Raw genomic sequence first — 10385 nt, 5'->3', positions numbered from 1 at the left:
ACCAGGAACACATTTGTAGTTGAACAAGCTGGGTTTACTTTTCCTGACAGTGAAGGAGAACACACACAGTGAGGAACTGTGGGCCATATAAGTAAGAGGGTGATAGAAAAGGGATATTAAAACACTCGGACTTGTTTTAGGTGATTTGGGTGAGGTTTTAAGGAAGCAGAGTTTTGATCTGGATTGGATACTGTCAGGAAGACAGGGTATTCCTATGACTGAGTATCTTCATAAACCTCTTGTAGAGAGAGAATAGATTAGAGTGAGGTTAAAGATGCAATTGGTGAAAACAAACAAACAAACAAAGCAGAAAAGCAAAAACAAAAAACCCCAACTAACTGTCACTCATATTAACTAGGAGAGGAACATCTGGTGATTTGTACAGTGATCTTGCTTTTGTCTGTGCTTAGAAAAAAAATGATGAAGCGACCTTTGTTGTGTCTCACTTTATCATGATCTCAGAGTGAAGAGATCTCATGATCTCATCTGAAGTTGGCATTCTGTGAGATTTTTTAATGTCTAATGGGAGAATCACATGCCCTAGCCTGGATGTCAAGAGATATTTTTAGTACCCCTCTTTGGCCACAAGACCTTAATCCATGTTATCTAGTTTTCAACCACTGCTCTGATTTTGCTGGTGAGGAATTTATTTAGAGAATGTAGTCTTTAGTTGGACATGGGCTGATCTCTCCCGCTCCTTTCATTGCAGAATGCATCGTTGAGTGCTCTGATGTGACATTGGCTGTGCAATAGCATTTAGGACTCTGGACAGGATGCACTGGCCAACTGCAAAACAAGTAATCATACAAAACACAATGATTATTAGTCCTTGGAACAAGTCTTGAAGTCAAGGGCCTAGATTATAAAAACCAGGGCAATGAATCCAGCTGTGTTCACTTCTGAGAGCCACATGACTTTTGTCAGAATCAAAGACAAGTTTGGGGCCCTCCTTGCTAGTTATTATTTTCCCTAATGTGAGGATAGCACGTCACAAAGCATATATGAATAGGGAGTCAGTTACTCTTCCTGGGAGTTTTTTAAAAAGAAATTGGTTTGACTGTTACTGGATAATCCCCCCCGACCCAGCCACCCCAGGGGAACAAGATCTGCTGGAATGTTCAGTTTTACATATCTGAACGTCTCTAACAATTATCCTGAACACACAAGACAAGTTAGCATATGCCATATGGGTGTTATGTAAGATGTTATGTAAGAAATAGTACCCCAGTGTGGCACAGACTGTATCCGGAGTATAAGTATCATTTATCACAACAAGAGAAACCAATTTTGTGTTCCTCAAGGTAAACAATGTATTTAGCATAGTTAACCAGTTGCACAAAGCAGGCTGACTATCATGAACAAACGGAATACCATGAGCAAATTTGACTATCAGGGCCAGGATGGCCCCAATATTGGAGCCTATGTGTTTGGGAAAGCCTTACTGATGGCTTGGCAAACGGGTCTCCCTTATGGAAAACAAATATGTGTCCCTAAAGCTAGGTGAAAGGAATGTTAGGCATCTGGCCCTTTCTGGATCTGGAGCTTAGCCACAGAATTCCATATGGGAGTGAATTATTTGGTAGACCTGGAAATAGCACTTTCACCAGAGGTGCCGTCGTGCTGCCCTGAGCTCTGTGTTCAATATTCCAAATGGAGTGAATGAAGCCTTGTGCAGAAAGCACGGCCAGGCTCGTTCCCCAGATGTGCACGTGCATCTGACGAGCTAGGTGAAAGCAATGTGACATCCACGATTCTTACGGGATCAGGCAGTTATGAGCCGGCTGGTTCCAAGCAGGTTCTGAAAGGTTTGCGCCCCTTTTCCCTACACACCAGTCCCCGGTTAATGCAAACAGCACTACGCTCCTTGTTTCTCAGGGTGATAACTAGTGACAGCCTTTCAAACTGCCTAGGAAGGCAGTTTCTCACAGGGTAAATGGGATGTGTACCTGAGAGTCTTGATGAAGGAAATTTCAAATGCAGAATTCATTCAGTATAAAGGGAACTGGACACTGGTCCGGGGAGCATGCAGTGTCTTCAGTCACAGACATCCTCTGCCACTGTGGTGCATCGGCTCCCTCAAAACACTCTGCTCTCATGGAGCAATCTGTAGAGACTAGTAGCAGAATAGCAGGTTGAGCACATCACAACAAAACATTGCCGGTCTCCAATACGAAGCCCTGTGGAGACAGAAGGGTTTGCAAACGTTTCTCCCACAAGGGTTCCTTCAACAATAGAAGGTCATACCGAGTGCAGTGACACCTGTGGTGATGAGTGGTTTGAATTAAAAACTTATCATTTGTGCATGCTTCTTGGAGGTGGAGCTTAGCGAGGGGTGCTCCAGGGGACGGGACGAGAAAGCCTTTCAGCAGCAAGTTGGAAGATACTGCTCCTACAAGGCAGGCGGGAGTTGGTTCATTGCTGCATGCGGGAAAGAAATCCTGGGCTTGTGTTGTTCCTTGAGTGCGGGAAGTCCTTACTGACTGAAGAGGGAGGTGACTTGTGTTCACACAAAGCAGTTACGATCACAGGAGGGAGCATTGAAAATTCTTCTTGGCACTGTGTCCTCAAGTCCATTGCAAGGGAGGACTCTCCCATGGCATGGGAAAAGAGTTTGTCCCCAGTTCAGAAATGCATATGACTGAGGTGGGCCGGACGGAAGCAATGGTATACCATGTTGCTTTCCGTGCAGGAAACACATAAGCCAAGGGTCTAGAATGTAGTGAAACCTATTGGAGAACTGTGGTAACCGGTTTCCACAAGGGCTCCCATAAGCTGCACTAAGCCCTCGGTTCTGAAGCCCACAGGGAGCAAAAGCATTTAAAGGCACTTGGCCACGTGCTGCTTGCCCACCTCGGCAAAGGATGGTACTTTCACTCAGTAGATGGATGGCCCACGTGGAACACAAATTTCATTCACTCCTTGACCACTGAGCCTAGTGGCAGAGGCAAAAGCTGGGTCATTTCAGAGGATTCTCCACCGAAGTTTTCGAGAGGTGCCTGCCTTTGAATTGAAGCTACACACAAGCGGGGACCTTAGGCCCAGGGGCAGCTTGTGCTTTCTCCACCTGCCTATCATGAAGACGGCCCTAAGGAACGGGATCCCTTTGATGTCAGCACTCAGCACCAAGGATTCCCGAGAGTGCTCCTTCGGTGACCAGAAGCTATCCCTTGTGAGGGACACATGCAGTGATTACTTTTGAACCTTCTAAACCCAGACACTGTAACTCTTAGGTCTTTGGAAGCTGAGCGAAGCTAACAAGGTGCGCTGAAGCCCCATGGGTGAAAAGAGGCTCATGGATCTCAACAGGAGGCCTGTTGAAATGTGTGGCTCCTAGAAAGATTGCAGAAGTTTGTTACCGGCTATACGAAAGAAATGTGATGCAGGCTGATAGAAATCCCTGGAGTGGTCCCATACTGAAAGTGTCATGCATGCACGGGGTTGTTTCTTCTACATTCCCAAACCCCACATATACCTAACCGACATGTGCCCCTGCTCCAGGCTAGGCATGGTGAAACCACATGTTTGGCAAATCCTTACAGATAAACTGGCACGTGCGTCCCCCAAATGGGAAATGCTTATGTGTCCTTCAAGTTTGCTGAAAGGAATCGATGGAAGATGAATTATCTGCAGTTGTGTGGCAGTGGCAGTTTTGAGGGAAAAAAAGTTGAGTTGTGAGGCAAATAAAAGGTCACTTTGCTATGGTTGAACATGGCCCGGGCTCTCATAAGTTTAACTGTTCAATGTGAGAGGCCTCATGTGGCTATGGTCTATGTATCTACCTTTGAAGTCAATGTGGAATATTGGGAAGCCCCTGATGTTTACAGTCAAAGGGACCTAGATTCACTCCAGAAATTACTAGCTATGTCATAAGGGAAAGGTTAACCTCTCTGATTCTCACTTTTCCCATTTCGAATGAGGATATAAGAATGCCTACCTGGTATGGTGTTTGTGAGGGTCAAATGAGAAAAATGCATATAAAGTGCTTGGAATATTAAAGCTGTTCAGTAAATGTTAGCTCCCTGCTCTACTACAACCCTTCCACCCCCAAATCAGAACAACTGAGTTTAAATCTTTGTCATGATGTCCATTAGATTGTGCTGATGTCTTAAATTTGCCCTAAGGAATACTGGGTTAGGGTAAAGCAGTCTATGAACAAGTATTTACTCATAGCATCACACCTGACTTGGCAACACTGGAGAGCATGTTAAAATGTCATGGGTAGTTCACCCATTTCTTGAGAAATAGAAATAAGATATATTACTTCCAAACCACTAGAGGGAATAAGGTACTAAAGAACACTCAGTCCATCCAACAGAGACTCAATCAGTGCAATACAAAACAGAAGAAGAGAATAATACATGAGAAGTGTAGGGGAAAAAATCACAATAAATAGGAAGCAGAAATAAGATGACAGGAACAACTGCAAACCACAGATTACTAGGAAAAATTCAAAATGGAGCCATATGATCTTTAAAAGAGCACTATCTAAATCATAAGGGCATGGAAGGGTCAAAAGTATATAGTTGTGAACATTTTTTAAATGATTATTTCAGTTCTTAAATTATTAAAAAGAGGGATTCAGGGCTAATGAGTGTGATTATAATTCTGAAGGCTCAAAATATACATATGCCAAAAATTCAGTGAATTTGAGAAATTCACAGAGTGGGAACTTTTAGTGTCTCAGTAACTGATTTATTAAGAAAACAATAACTATCAGCAATGACAAGGAAGATTTGAAGAACCCTATTAAAATCTTGACCTAATGGGTATGTACAGAATACTAGGTCCGAAGATTAGAGAATATATATTCTTTGGAAGCACAATTGGAACATTTAGAAAAGCTGATCATACACTAGGTCACGAATATGTCAGCAATTTTCAAAAAAGAGTTGTGAAGGTGGAAACCACGCTCTCTGAACACAATGTAATTAAGTTAAAAAAATAATAACCCAAGGAAAACAGAAACAAACCACTTAGGGTGGAAACGTTTAAAAATACGACCTGAATCAAGTGATAAATATGACCAACAAGGGATAAATTATAATTATTAATCATAATAGAAATTAGGAAATATTGCAACCAAATGATAATGAAAATAGCACCTATAAAATCTTGTGGAATACAACAAAATGGTAGTTTGAGGGACATTTATAACACATCCCCCCGTCTACTGGATATCAACTCCATCTGAAGACCTTAAACTGAGGATTCTTAGCAGTCTTCTAGGTGACACTGACTTCAGAAGTGGACAGATTCCTCCCAAGATGACAGAATAAGATTAATTTTCTGATTCTCTAAGACCTTTTTCTCCTCCTTTACTCTACTATTAGTATTGTCTATCATTACACTGTGATGTCTTCTAGCACATTACTGTGACCTTCCCTTATCTTCATTGTATTATTTTTTTACTCCTGTGACCTCCTTCTACCACTTAAGGAAAAACATCTGACATTCCCAATCAGACCCTGCAGACAAAAGAAACAAATGCTGCTCCTTTAAACACTCTTAAAGGCAGACTTCTTTTTGAAGGCCCCTTCTGATTTGTCAGTTTCACTTACAGCATTAATCCCAACCTCCGGACTTTGAAAATTGAACACTGACCTCCTGCTGAGGTCAGTACAATCCTATAAGCAAGTCCTACTCAATCAGGAGTAGTCTCCAATATTGGGGCCCTCCTGGCCCTGATAGTCAAATTTGCTCATAGTATCCCGTTTGTTCATGATAGTCAGCCTGCTTTGTGCAACTGGTTAACTCTGCTAAATACAGTTTGTTTGCCTTGAGGAACACAAAATTGGCTTTCTCTTGCTGTAATAAATGATACTTATATGACGGATACAGTCTGTGCCACACTGGGGTACTATTTCTTACATAACATCTTACATAACACCCATATGGCATATGCTAACTTATCTTGTGTGTTCAGGATAATTGTTAGAGACGTTCAGATATGTAAAACTGAACATTCCAGCAGATCTTGTTCCCCTGGGGTGGCTGGGTGGGGGGGATTATCCAGTTAACAGTCAAACCAATTTCTTTTTAAAAAACTCCCAGGAAGAGTAACTGACTCCCTATTCATATATGCTTTGTGACGTGCTATCCTCACATTAGGGAAAATAATAACTAGCAAGGAGGGCCCCAAACTTGTCTTTGATTCTGACAAAAGTCATGTGGCTCTCAGAAGTGAACGCAGCTAGATTCATTGCCTGGTTTTTATAATCTAGGCCCTTGACTTCAAGACTTGTTTCAAGGACTAATAATCATTGTGTTTTGTATGATTACTTGTTTTGCAGTTGGCCACTGCATCCTGTCCAGAGTCTTAAATGCTATTGCACAGCCAATGTCACATCAGAGCATTCAACGATGCATTCTACAACAAAAGGAGCGGGAGAGATCAGCCCATGTCCAACTACAGACTACATTCTCTGAATAAATTCCTCATCAGCAAAATCAGAGCAATGGTGGCAATCTAGGTAGCATGGATTAATGTCTTGTGGCCAAAAGGGGGTACTAAAAATATCTCTTGACATCCAGGCTAGGGCATGTGATTCTCTGATTAGACATTAAAAAATCTCACAGAATGCCAACTTTAGAAGAGATCATGAGAGCTCTTCACTCTGAGATCATGATAAAGTGAGACACAACAAAGGCCGCTTCATCATTTTTTTCTAAGCACAGACAAAAGCAAGATCACTGGACAAATCACCATATATCCCTCTCCTAGCTAATATGAGTGACAGCCACTTGGGGGGTTTTGTTTTTGTTTTTGTTTGCTTTGTTTGTTTGTTTTCACTTAACCTCACTCTAAACTATTCTCTCTCTACAAGAGGTTTATGAAGATACTCAGTCATAGGAATACCTGTCTTCCTGATAGTATCCAATCCAGATCAAAACTCTGCTTCCTTAAGACCTCACCCAAATCACCTAAAACAAGTCCGAATGATTTAATATCCCTTTTCTATCACCCTCTTACTTATATGGCCCACAGTTCCTCATTGTGTGTGTTCTCCTTCACTGCAAGGAGAAGTAAACCCAGCTTGTTCAACTACAACTGTGTTCCTGGTGGTCCTTAGCTGGGAGGCATTGACATATTGTATCACGTTAAACTTGATGACAAAGCAAAACGAAGAATCAGATGTGTTTACTACAGTAACCCCACATGCTAATATTTCTAACATAACTTTCAGTTCACAGAAACATTTATTTTGTACCTTTTCAACTGGCAATTACAAGGCCTTGAGACTGAGAAGAGGGCTGGCATACTGGTGGAGATGCTAACAAGATGAACAGTAAAAAAAGAAATCAAACAAACATAAAATATATTGAAAATAGATTTTCATGATATTGGAATGGGAGAAGAAAGGAAAAGGTTGAGTTTTGGACAATGAGTTTGAGATGATGGTCTGACTACCAGGTCACATGCTCTATGGGCCACAGAAGATAAGACCCCAATTCCTCGAATTCCAGAGCACAGGGTTTAAGAACAAACCATCCCTGTGGGTGGCTACCAACCTTCCTCAAGCCCAGGCCCCAGCCTCCATAACATCTCAACAAGCACGGTGAGACAGATGAGATCCTGATGAGACCCTGCAAATCCAAACGTGACCACTTTGTATTTCCATTGTTCTAACTCCTCCCCACCCCCACAAACATCATCAACGCACTTCGAGGTTATCCAGGCAACCTATGTATTCAGAAGTAGAAAGAAACGTAAAATTTACTCGGGGCAACTGATTATAGAACAGCACTATCTAACAGAACTCTCTGCACTGATAGAAATGTCCCATATCTGTGCTGCACACAGTGCAGTAGCCACTGTTTACACGCAGCCATTGAGCACTTCAAATGTCGCTAGTGAGACTGAGAGACTGAATTTTCAACTTTACTTAATTGTAATCAATTTAAATAGTCACACATGACTAGGGGCTACCATTTTTGGAGAATGTAGCTCTTACAGGAAGTCTCCTCACCTGCTGGTGGACCATACTCAGCCACTTGCCTTCATTCAAAACATGTTCTTCGTGACTGCTTGGAAAATTTTAACTCACTTAGAGTCACGGTTCTTCATAAAATTCCATGTGCTTCAAACATGCTAATGAAAACAATCAGTTGCTTGTAGATTCCTATTTTTACCATCACCTTGTAATATTTTTAATTTTTAAAAAAAAATACTTGACAGGTATCACCAGTGCAATGCATTGTGTTTATGTGATGAATACTTTTCAGAGACTTAAGGATCTTTTGGGTATTCAAATCTTAGCATGAATTTGCCCAGGTTGTTTTTAATCCCTTTCACTGCATCATACTACCCTGCTAGTCTTTAAAGCAAGTTTGATAGTTGAATTTTGCTACAATGCGGAGTGAAATTATTCTTTGTTGTCTAATCTCAGAATCTGATCCTAACAATCGATGTGGAAAATGTGTTCACAGACTAAACCAAACTTTCCCCTGCACCGTTAGAACAAATCTTTCCCAAAGACTGTTCATATATCAATTGGCTATTTGTCGTCTAAGTAAATGAGGTAAATTTCAGTTCTCTGGCCTACTAGAGAAAACGCCGCCTATCTTTAGAACATCATGAACAGACAAATTTGATTCCTGAAACTCAAACACTTGAGGAAGTATAACTTTCAGCCAACGTCTTGGTTGTTATCTCCTTACCACCATCAATGGCCTTCTATTTATTTATTCAAGTGAGGAAGGAAGCTACAGTTAGATTAAAATTGGTTGCCTGGACCATAAGTTCGATTTTGTTCCTTTGTAGATTGCAGCACCTTTGAGATTTCCACGTTGTGGGGCAGACCGTTGCCTATAGGTCTGGATGCAAAGAAGAGGTCTGTGCATGGGCTATGAATTTGACAGTCTATGACATTTAGATGGTAACAGGAGTCAAGCAAGTAAACCTTGGAACATGGGGCAGGTGATACACCCCTTTCAAGAGATTTATCCTGAATAAAGGGAAGGGCATCAAGGCCCAGGTAGCTGAGTGGGCAAGGAAAAGGCGGAACCTTATGTGGGCTCATAAAATATGAATGTCTTAGGAGTCATGTTACTAGCTAAACAGGTGATGACACTGGAACCTTGGATCTTGTTTCAATCCACTTATTTCAATGTGTTTCTTACTGACCCCAATTCAAAATTTTATGTTTAATCCCATGGTGTGTGTTGTGTACTCATATAAAATAGGTGCATTTTGCTATTTTAACTCTCATCAGGCAGCTTCATGTCCAAATTCTGAGGTTGAGACTTGGCAAGCACCTTCCTGTAGACCCTGTGGCTAGACACTCCCTCTTGTTTTTCTTTTCCTCTTAAAGAAGATGGTTTTCTTTTTCTAGGACATGATGGATCTTTCACTAAAATTCCAATGTCATCTTTGTGCTGTTTCTATATAGACCCTTTCCACAGTAGCATACTTTACACTTGTGTGCTGTCTGTGTCCAGCCCACCTACATCCCTGGGACACCGCTTTCTCCTTCATAGGCCATTGTTTATTTAGGTCTCTTATGTCTTTGAACATGAATGCTAACCTTCATCTTCTTACAGCATCTGTCTCCGGGACACCACTAGAAGGGAACATAAGAGAAGAGGGTTTGTGTACTGAATTGTAATAACCTTTCATCCCTGTCTCCTTAAGACAGGCAGAGACAGAGACAGACTCCCTAAAGATGTAACAGAGCCAGAGGCAGAAACAGCCAGAGACAGGACTGCCTGACAGAAAAACAGAGACAGCTGGTCGGGCAGGCTGAGAAAGTCCAACAGATGGACAGAGCCAGATATTACACCTCCTCCCCAAAAAGAGACAGGTAGGAAGGGATACACAGAAAGCGGCAGACACAGACAGATAGAAATAGATAGAGACAGAGACAGGGAGACAGAGAAAGACAGACCCAGACAGGCACAGACAGACACATGTACAAACTAACACAGAGAGCGACGGTTACAGACAGAGACAGGGAGACAGGCAGAGGCTGATAGACACAGATGGGAAGACAGAGACAGACAGACTGAGAGACAGATGCAGAGACAGAGAAAGACAAACTGAGAAAGAGAGAGACACATTGAAACGTAGACGTAGAGATAGTGATGGAGAGAGACAAAGACAGAGACAGAGACAGAGAGAGAGAGGGAGGGAGGGAGGGAGAGAGAGAGAGAGAGAGAGGAGAGAGACAGAGAGACAGAGACAGAGACACATTGTGACAGAGACAGACCGAGGCAGAAAGGGAAAGACAGAGACAGACAGGTGGAGAAAGAGACACATGGATACAGAGAGATACTGATACAGCCAGATATAGAAACACCAGAGAGATACAGAGACAGAGACAGAAAGATAGAGACCCAGACAGACACAGTCAGAGAGGCACAGATTGTCAGAGACAGAGGGAAGCAGA

The 10385-nt window shown here is 42.1% G+C and overlaps 1 protein-coding gene across 1 annotated transcript in view; it reads right to left on the bottom strand.

The window, feature by feature from the left end:
- Positions 1–2118: 2118 nt before the first annotated feature.
- Positions 2119–10385, bottom strand: part of LOC309796831 (elongator complex protein 1-like) — a 73441-nt gene continuing 65174 nt past the window's right edge. Inside the window, exon 15 of the mRNA XM_082610199.1 lies at positions 2119–2177. The gene's annotated coding sequence lies outside the window, so the exon portion shown is untranslated. The remainder of the gene's footprint in view (positions 2178–10385) is intronic.

Source organism: Mesoplodon mirus, assembly GCF_964341445.2.
Source record: "Mesoplodon mirus genome assembly, chromosome: X".
NCBI classification, from domain to species: domain Eukaryota; kingdom Metazoa; phylum Chordata; class Mammalia; order Artiodactyla; family Ziphiidae; genus Mesoplodon; species Mesoplodon mirus.
This window is presented reverse-complemented; position numbering and strand designations above follow the sequence as displayed.